The sequence below is a fragment of the Garra rufa genome, chromosome 1, assembly GCF_049309525.1.
Source record: "Garra rufa chromosome 1, GarRuf1.0, whole genome shotgun sequence".
NCBI lineage: Eukaryota > Metazoa > Chordata > Actinopteri > Cypriniformes > Cyprinidae > Garra > Garra rufa.
Genome location: NC_133361.1, coordinates 107,561,618 through 107,571,921, shown reverse-complemented (window position 1 = coordinate 107,571,921; position 10,304 = coordinate 107,561,618). Strand labels below are relative to the sequence as shown.

Here is a 10,304-nt window from a genome sequence, read left to right as displayed (position 1 = left end):
TTTGCACATGTTTATTAAATCTTGATATTCTACATTATTTGGATTTTCATGATTTACAAGTTGTGTAAAATCATTAGAGTCAGGAGTGAAGAATCAGCAAAGCAGACTCAGTGCCATGAATGGACTTAAAACCTGACTGAAATTTTCCAGAAGTACTTAGAAAATACCAAACACAAACTGTTTTAGTACCTTAGGTTAAAGAAACCACAGAATTAGGCTGATAGTTATTTAAAACAGATGTGTCTAAAGAATAATGACTGCAAAATACATTCAGAAAAGAGCATTAGAAACTCAGCAGAAAGATAAATGGCATTTGAATTTTAAAATAAATATATTTAGCTTTAGGAGTGTGTGAATATGAATGTGAAATGATGCTAAGTGTCATCTTTTGTCTTTATTGGCTGTTGATGTTTCTGCCTCATTTCTTTAATTGGTGTCTTTGTTTCTGATCAATATCTGAGTTAAATATGAATGCAGAGGCTGAAGGTGAGACTTTCCCTGATCTCTGTGATAATGAGTCTATAGTTCTGCTGATTGGATTAGAGTCGCTGAAAATCTGGGCAAATTCCTGTAACTGCTTACATCCTTTGAATATTTTATCTTCTAATGACGATCCTGAAATCTGAATAAAACTACAGTGATTGAGTGTTTAGTCAGTCTGGATGACTGCAGCGACACACAGTAACATCTCAATAAAGATCTGATGAAGATTCATTCAGTCTCCTGATCTTCTCTTATGAGTTTACTACAGGTCTAACTGGATGTTGCAGGTATTTTGGTTTCAAAACTTTTAACTTCACTAAAATCATAACTCTAATATAACATGAATGCACTTCTAAAGATTGAGTTTGTAAAGCAGGTATTGTATCTTGTATTTATTAACTGAACTGTTAAAAGGGAAGATGAGGAGTAACAACTGAATATGTTGACATGGTTTTTGCCAATTAAAGATGCAGAAAAGGTCATAATCAAGTTTAATAAAGGAATGGCAGAGAGGATGGGAAAAGGAAATCAAGACACATTTTTCTGTTCAATCTAAAGTTAGAAACAAATGTTTTTTACTTGTCCATCCTGTAGGGACTCAGTTAAACTGTAGAGTTTGGGGCATTGTGGGTTTAATACTTTTTCGTATATAGTAGGAAAGCATATTTTTCTCTTTTTTTTCTCCTTTAATATTCACTCACAAAGACTGTTGATGCTGATCAAATACCATGATGTGAGTCTTAATTTGAAGTCATTTTCATTTATTTGTGCAGATCGGCTTTTTTTAAAGAAAATAAAAAATAGCGCACATTGTAGACACACAAAGTCATTCCCCATAATATTTTCCCTCCTTTCAGCGCTTCTCACTCCAGTCCAGCGGGTGGCACTAACACACACACTTCTGTTTGACAAACACCATTAAACCTAAGAAGAAGAAGATTAGTTTCACTGCTCTCTGTTGTTTTGTTGTGATTCTGTTTTAGTTCAGCCTGTGAGAAATGAAGTTTCTGTAAACAGAAAAAAAAACAGTTTTTGAATCCAGTCAGTAAATACCTGTAATATCCTCATCCTCACAGCTGTGTCTAGGTTTTGAAGCGAGCAGGGATATCTGGAGAAGTATCTGCTGAACTGAGATCTGCTGCTGTGAAGATGGAGTTTGTTAAAGTGGAGAGTGAGGAGAACATGAGTGAACTAGAAACCTGGAGAATAAAACAAGAGGAACCAGAACTTTTGAGAATAAAACTGGAGGAACCAGAACCTTTGAGAATAAAACAAGAGGAACCAGAACTTTTGAGAATAAAACAAGAGGAACCAGAACCTTTGAGAATAAAACAGGAGGAACAAGGAGGTTGGTGTTTAATCTTCATTCATCTTTAATGACTGTTTGTGGTACATTATTTCAAAGTTTTATTAATACTGAGTTTCAAGCTGCTTTAGATTTAGTAAATTGTAATAGAAACAATATTTAAAGCAGATCAGTCTGTTAAAGTATAGATGGGGCAGCAAAAGCACTTCCAGATCTAGTAAGAAACATTTAAATTCTGCATAGGGATGCACCGATATGTATCGACCGATCACTTGCGCGTTTTGTCAGTAAAGCCGGTTCTGTACTACACACAGCCGTTGTTTACCGACGAGCTGCGCAAATCAATGTTCATTATCAGCGTGTATTATCTGTAGAATATACGGCTCAACGTGAAATCACGCACCTGATGGCATTTACTGCTGATTACAGAACCGGCTTTACTGACAAAACGCGCAAGTGATCGGTCGATATATATCGGTGCATCCCTAATTCTGCACAGAATTTTTGGTAACATTTTCTATGAAGCCCCTATTTATAATACATTATAAAGTATTTCTAAGGCATTGTAATGAATGCATCATAAAAAATAAATAAATAAATAAATCTTATAATATGTTCTCAAATAATCATAACAATTACAATATACTAAAGTACTTGAGTATTTGGGGTTCTAACTTTTAAGATTATGATTATTTATTAGACACAATGGGCGGCTAATTAAATCTACGCAATTTTTAATGGACTATATCCTATTACAATTTTTTTTTTTTTTTACATTATATTTCATTTTATTATGATAGGCCCCCTGGTCTACTGACTAGAAGCAACTTTCCAACTACACTAACACTCCTTTATTAGTAGTATTATTCGACTTAGGTTAAGTTTTGGCTAGGTAGAAGGTTCACAAACTTGCAAAGTTACATATCAGTTTTGTCTTTTGGGGAACCATTAAAATACAGTGTTAGAATATATTTAGCATACTACTACTAATAATTATTGCTAGCTGTCATGCAGTTGAATAGTTACTTATCAAAAGCTGTCTAAAGGGTACCATCAAAATAATCTAACTAATAATACAAATGTGTCATGTTACACATTCATCTGATACATTAACTTTTGGCTCTTTGATAGATATTATTATTGTTATTATTATTAATACTTATAAGTGCTCTTTTTATGCTTCCAGTAAGGTGACATGCGTAACGTGGTAATATATGAGACTTATGTTATAACTATGAGGAGATAATCACACGCTTAAAAGCTATAACCGCAAATAAATAAAAATTACAATACATTAAAACAGTTTTATGATACAACATACTATACATTTTTTTTATAATGCACTATGAATTCATTATAGTGCCTTAAGCATACCCTTATAATGCATTATAAATACGGGCTTTAAAGAAAGTATGCTGAATTCTTTTATGAACAGATCAAACACGGCTGATGCAGAAACAGTGTTAGCTAAAGTCATGTCCAATGCTATTACATCATTAGTTTCAGGGTTTGGACATTTTGGGAGAGAAATTCAAGAACTTTTCAACGAAATTGAAATTTTGCATGCCTCCCGACTCAAGTTTAGTGCTTTGCTGTCAAATGTGTCTTACCAAGAAATAAACATGTAATATTTTTTAGTAACTGCGCTTAAACATTCAAAACAATAGTAATCTTATGGTTGACTTGTTATTCACTTTTTAGCATCAAATGGTGATGTGTTTATGCATTTTGAGGTTTAAAAACATGTTATTTTCCACATACTGTACATTATTGTTGCTCCTCTCTGCCCTCCCTTTCTGAAACGCTTTGATTTCCACAAAACTCACTGTTGATGGAAACCCAGGTGTTCTCTGATTGGTCAGCTATCCGTGCTTTGGAATTGGCCGGATACCTCAAGCGTGTGTTGGAAATGTTACACCCCTAACCATGTTGTGATACCATTTCTTGGCGCATCGAGACAGAAATGATAAAACCCATTATAAACTAGGCATTTGTTGCATACGTGCAAACTCGTGTTTGAAAAGTCAGTACTGAATTCTTTAAATATGAAAACGTACTTGCAGGCCATCAGTCAGATGCACAGACTGTTCATGCAACATTGTGATTGGCCCACTTTATGGGCATAAGGAGCTCCAGGTGTGTGTTCCTGTTGTGTATGCACTTCGATGGATTAAATGCAGAGCACAATTCACCATACTTGACTGTTTCTCTTTCAACTGGTGCAAAACTATTTCCTATTCCTAAAGTGTAATTATAATATTACTAAAGTTTTTTACAGAAAAAGTTTAGTGATTTATGAGTGAACATCCTGTGACAGTCAGTTTTGGGTTGTTTTCCATTTAAAAGATCAGTGGAACAGCCCATTAATAAACTGCCCCCTAAATAAAAACTCAGAAGTTAATTTTTTTTTTATTTGATAGATAAATGGGGAGTTTTTTCTCTTATTTTCCCTCATCACTTTGAATTCAATTTGATGATTTTTATCCCCTAGGATACATAAAATAGTAGAGATCAGTCTATATAGATTTCCTAAACACTATCATTAGATTATCTGGATTTTTTTATTTCTATTAATTGTATAAAGGCCAACTTAAACACTGTAGGAAACCAGCCGACCAGGATCGGGTTTGGACACCATGGTATAGGATCTAGCATTTCTATGATGCCAGTTGCTTTGTGCCATTAAACTGGGGTTAACGTTTATTTCTTTGTTTTTCCACCGTAGACCTAACAGCACTGAAAGAGGAGAAGGAAGTACTGAATGAAACCGAAGAGAAAGATCAGTTTGAGAATCTTCATAATTTTGTATCTGGGGGAAAATCAGTTTGTTCCTTAGAGTCTGCAAATACTTCTAAACAAAAAAGAGCACAAAATACAGGAACTAGGAGTAATTTCACTTGCTTTCAGTGTGGACACAGTTTCACTCTAAAAGAAAACCTTAAAAGGCACATGAGAATTCACACTGGAGAAAAGCCTTACACATGCAAACAGTGTGGAAAAAGTTTGTCAAAAAGGACACTTTAACATTCACATGAGAGTTCACAATGGAGAGAAGCCTTACACCTGGAGAAAATGTGGAAAAAGTTTCTGCAGAAAATTAAATCTTAAAAACCACGTGTGTATTCACACTTTGGAGAGCCTTTTTAACTGCCAACAGTGTGGAGAAAATTTCTCTCGTAAAGAAAGCCTTAACAAACACATGAGAATTCACACTGGAGAGAAGCCTTACACGTGCGAACAGTGTGGAAAGAGTTTCGCTCATAAAGTAAACCTTAACACACACATGAGAATTCACACTGGAGAGAAGCCTTACACGTGCAAACAGTGTGGAAAGAGTTTCGCTCATAAAGAAAACCTTAACACACACATGAGAATTCACACTGGAGAGAAGCCTTACACGTGCAAACTGTGTGGAAAGAGTTTCACTCAAAAAGGATGCCTTAACAGACACATGAGAATTCACACTGGAGAGAAGCCTTCTACATGCAAACTGTGTGGAAAGAGTTTCACTCAAAAAGGATACCTTAACAGACACATGAGAATACATGCTGTAGAGAAACCTTACACATGCAAACAGTGTGGAAAAGGTTTCTGTGGAAAATCAAAACTTAAATACCACATGCGTATTCACACTTTGGAGCGCTTTTTTACCTGCCAACAGTGTGGAGAAAATTTCACTCGTAAAGAAAGCCTTACCACACACATGAGAATTCACACTGGAGAGAAGCCTTACACGTGCAAACAGTGTGGAAAGAGTTTCGCTCGTAAAGCAAACCTTAACAGACACATGCGAATTCACACTGGAGAGAAGCCTTACACGTGTGACTAGTGTGGAAAGAGTTTCACTCAAAAAGTAAGCCTTGGCAAGCACATGAAGATTCATAATCAAAAGAAGCCTTATTAAGGGTTCCAAATGGAATCCTATACAGGGTTTCTACAATGCAATTCTAATTCACATTTTAAAGCAATGTGTTTTGTCCATGGTACACTTTACCGTGTCAACTTGAAATATGGACTATGGACAAATGGACTCTGTCTACAGTGTAAGAACTTCACATTTGAATGTCATGAATTGAAGAGAGATCTCACAGGAAGTGCACTGTTTTTTGGTTGAAGCATAAAAAAGGACACTGTTAGCATTTTAACATCAGTGTGTATGGATTTAATTTGCACACATCAGTTACTTGCTCATTTCTAGTACCAACATTGGCGGTTTTGAGGAAGGCTTTAATAGTCATATTTTGGAACCATTCCTAAAGGACTGTATTAGGAATTGTCTTTTAGGATTGTCTTGTAGACCTTTTTTCTGAACGCGGAAGTCACGCCTGACTAAATTTTTAGCATTTTCTATGTCTCATGTCAAAGTAGCGTATAATCCGAGCTGTTAATCTAATGTTAAACCTATAAAAATGTTTTTAAAAAGCACATTGCTCCCTAGCACCATCACTTTGCAATGACCATCATTTGTCATTGCCTCACTTTTAGGTTTAAACTTTATTGTAAAACAATCATTGTTGAATAAAAAAAAAACTGTTACAAATTATTGTCCTATTTTTCTTACAAAAAAAAAAACAAGAGTAATAATAATAGTCGGACATACGTACATAATGTGGCTGCGTTCGAAAGTGCATACTGGATGAGTAGGTACTTAATTTCAATAAGTACTTACTTAATGATCGCTAAAAGAGTACGTACTCTACAGCCAAATCTCGTTGAGTATGGATGTGATCTGCACGTCTTCCGCCATGTTGACGTTATCATGTGACCAACGACGTTATAACAAGTGCAACAACTTAACATATAGCGACAGGTTTAATTCATCTTTCTATAAATATTTTGATATTGATGAAATTTGTTCATTTTGTGATCATGTTGAAGAAACAGCTGTTCTTTTATTGTGATTGTAGTATAACATATATGTTTTGGGTTCATTTAGGTTTTTGTATTTTTTAATTCTAAAATAAATATTTTTTGTCAGGAAAACCCAAATTCTTTATTTTTTGAATATGTTTTTTTTTTTTGTATTCAAAATTGTTTATCCACACGCAAAACTAGCCTAAATTCTTGTTGAATTTCTCTTTTCATCCCTGAGGCTTAACAAAAACAACAAATCCATTTTTTGATAAACTATAATGTTAATAATTTGATTCAGAGATATTTAATCATATTTCCGTGTATATAATCGCATTCTTTGATGTGAGCAAGCCTAATAGTTATGTTTTCAGGTTTTTTCATTATGATTGTTCATTGTTAAAGATAAATACCATCTTTCCCTGAACCTGTAATAATAAGTTATGTTTTATAATAATAAAAAGAAAATAAGCACAACAGATGCTCAAATAACTCATAGCATCAGTAACACAATGACCCTACCTTGTACATCTTCCTCCATGTTTGCAATATCTGCACAAAGGAAACGTGGATCAGCTGCTCGAAGATCTTGTGTTTGGTGCATAACAAAATAATAAACGATTCTAGCATTAAAAAGTATAATAAATAAAGGTAAAATCATAATAAAATAATAATAATAATAATAGTAGTCAGTCCAGCCCATGGTATTTTCTTTTATAACCGACCTGGCACCCCATTAAAGAAAATAAAAATATGTGGCCCGCTCAGAAAAAAGTTTGGGGACCCCTGCTCTAGATGCTCTCGCTGGCTCTGGGCTCATTGATGATGAAGAGGCCACAGCAACATCTGGTCCAGATGAGGCAAAGGGCAGGTGGAGTGATGGAGGGTCTCATCGATGGCACTAGACTATTTATTTCCAGGATGCTGCTGTGGATTTCTCCTTTCTCACTGCACACACCAGTCTGCAGACATTTCAGATCATACAAAGATGCACAAATACAATACAAAAGCTGTCATTTTAACAGCACAATGTCATCAGATCTCTGTATTAGAACTAACAAACAAAATGAACAATCTTTATATTAAGTTTCAGATTTTACTTTTTTTCCTGTAAATGCTGCTGTCATCTTTTTTTTTCAGGTCCTGCTCCACCTCAAAATATCTGCAACAAAGGCACAGAAATCTAGAATCAGAAAAGTGGTGTAATAGCTCTGCTTAATTTATTTTTTTATTTTTTATTAAATATTATTAATAAACTGCAACTTAAGGTTTAAAATATGTTTTATTGATGTCTGTAGTGTACTCACTCAAAGCCTTTGATGGCAGCACTGCTTTATCAGTCATTCTTCACCTGACAAGCATACTTGCCTCATCTGTCCCTGTAACATCCAGCCAAGATTCAGTTCCCTCTGATTCGTGTGCTCAATACTACATTTATGAGGTAGCTGTTGTGTTAATTGGTTTATCATCAAATTCAAATGCTCCTGAATTTATCAACAGTACTATTAGACAAATGAAACAGATAACTCATGTTTAGTTACTATATGTACATGTGTTTATTTACATAACATTAATCTAAAGCAGTGTTGGCAACAGTGAATTCTACATTAACTCAAATAATGTCCATCACTCATTTAGATGTCTGTTTCGTGTTGTGATGGGCTCATTTAATTCTCTCAGAACTTATTCCTGTCCGTTGTTAAACATTTAGTAATCATATTTAAGATGTCTATGGTAGCTATACGTAATAAAACGTGTTTTACAGCGAGATCAGAAATATACTTTAGCATTACTGTCTAACGTCTTGGCACCTTATGCAAATCAACAGTTTACGATACAGTAGCTCAACAAATATGATTTTAAGACAGTGAACCGTGTTTCGGTTTGCACCCTGGTCGCGTTTTGGCCTCCTGGGATTGAAAAGTGTGCATCAGATGAACACTTCAGAATCTGGGCTGAAGCAGTAGGGATTTCTCGCCTACTCTTATGAATACTGAGGTTTCGAAGGTACTTCTTTCTTCACGTACTCTTTTTCCCTAATATATAGTAGGTAAGTAGGCATATTCGAACGCACTTTAAGTATACGTTTGTCCGAATCTAGTGAGAATTAGTCCACTCGCCTACTAATTCTCGCCTACTCTTTTATGAATACTGAACATTCAAACATACTTTTTTCCTCGCCTACTGCTTTTTACCTACTATATAGTATGGAAGTATGCGGTTTCGAACGCAGCGCCTCTCTTTTAAGCGTACCAGCACCTTTCCCGCCTCTGGATGTTTTGACCCTCTGAGTCACCCTCCCGACAGCCTTGCTTTTGATTTGACGCCATGGCTTAGTTGGTTAAAGTGCCTGTCTTGTAAACAGGAGATCCTGCGCTCGAATCCCAGCGATGCCTTTGGTTGCGCGCCACAATACAGCCGACGTCGTGCTTTACCAAAAAAATGGGCAGCGAATGGGGACACAGAGGAGCTTGAGTTGTGATTTTTGCCATTTTCTTAAGCCCATCATGCGCAGTGTTGCAATCGGACAGCAGAAACCATTTGGAGGCCTCCTGTTCCCAGCGTAAATTGTTTTTTAAAAAAAAGTCAATCATATTTAAAAGGTAGCAAAACATGCCCAAGAACCAATTCAGTGAGGTATGGCAATAACTGTCTTGCATCAAGTGGAGGAAGCAGGACGTACAAAGTGTTTATTCATGCATCGTCTAAGCCGCCATCCCCACGATTAACATGTGGGTTGGTGCCGTGGCTTAGTTGGTTAAAGCGCCTATCTAGTAAACCGGAGATCCTGGTTTCAAATCCCAGCGGTGCCTTGCAAATGGCAGCTTGGATCTTTTTGCCCTCCCTTGGACCTGAGGCCCTTACAGTGCCTCTGCCTTTCAAACAACACTGGGCACTGCAATTGTGCAGAGACCCGAGGGCCTGTCCTTCCTGCAGAGAGAGAACGCGCTCTTTTACTGTTGGACGGTCACAGACCTGGAAGGTCAGCCTGGGTTTGAATCCCAGCAATGCCTCTGGTTGCGCACCACAATACAGCCAACGTCGTGCTTTACCAAAAAACAGACGGCGAAATGGAGACACATAGAAGCTCGAGGACAGCGGGCAGCTTGCCTTGCAACACTACCCTCTCACGTGCTTTTGAAGGATAGCATCGTAGGCTAACGGGTCCCACCAAGGAGGCGCCGTGGCTTAGCTGGTCAAAGCGCCTGTCTTGTAAAGAGGAGATCCTGGGTTCAAATCCCAGCGGTGCCTTGGGCGGTTTTCCAGTCCAGCAAACGCAAGCTTTTCCGATAGCGAGTGGTTAATTTTGCAAAACACAGTTGTCGGCAAACGCCTTAAAGCTGTCCAGCGCCCGATCAGCCAACGCCTGGCCTCTTCTCTGGAAGCCTGGATTGTCAGAGTCGCCCTCCCGGAGGGCTAATGTGCTGCCCGGCTAGTCTAGTAAACAGGAGATCCTGCGTTCGAATCCCAGCGATGCCTTTGGTTGCACGCCACAATACAGCCAATTTTCAATACAGCTTTCAAAGGGCTTTACAAGTTCCCAGTGACCCTTATTCCTTGGATGGGATGATGAAGAGCCCTTTGAAGCTGCATTGACAATTAATTTTGGACCTTCAACCTGTTGGCTCCCATCGAAATATGTAGAAAAAATCCTGGAAGGTTT

At 37.0% G+C, this 10,304-nt stretch overlaps 1 non-coding gene and 1 pseudogene across 1 annotated transcript; both read left to right on the top strand.

Moving 5' to 3' along the window:
* The first annotated feature begins 1,548 nt into the window (after positions 1 to 1,548).
* On the top strand, positions 1,549 to 6,323 carry LOC141341334 (uncharacterized; annotated as a pseudogene).
* A 3,495-nt stretch (positions 6,324 to 9,818) lies between these two features.
* On the top strand, positions 9,819 to 9,892 carry trnat-ugu (transfer RNA threonine (anticodon UGU)). Its single transcript has one exon. It is a non-coding gene; the product is annotated as a tRNA-Thr (tRNA).
* Positions 9,893 to 10,304: the final 412 nt, after the last annotated feature.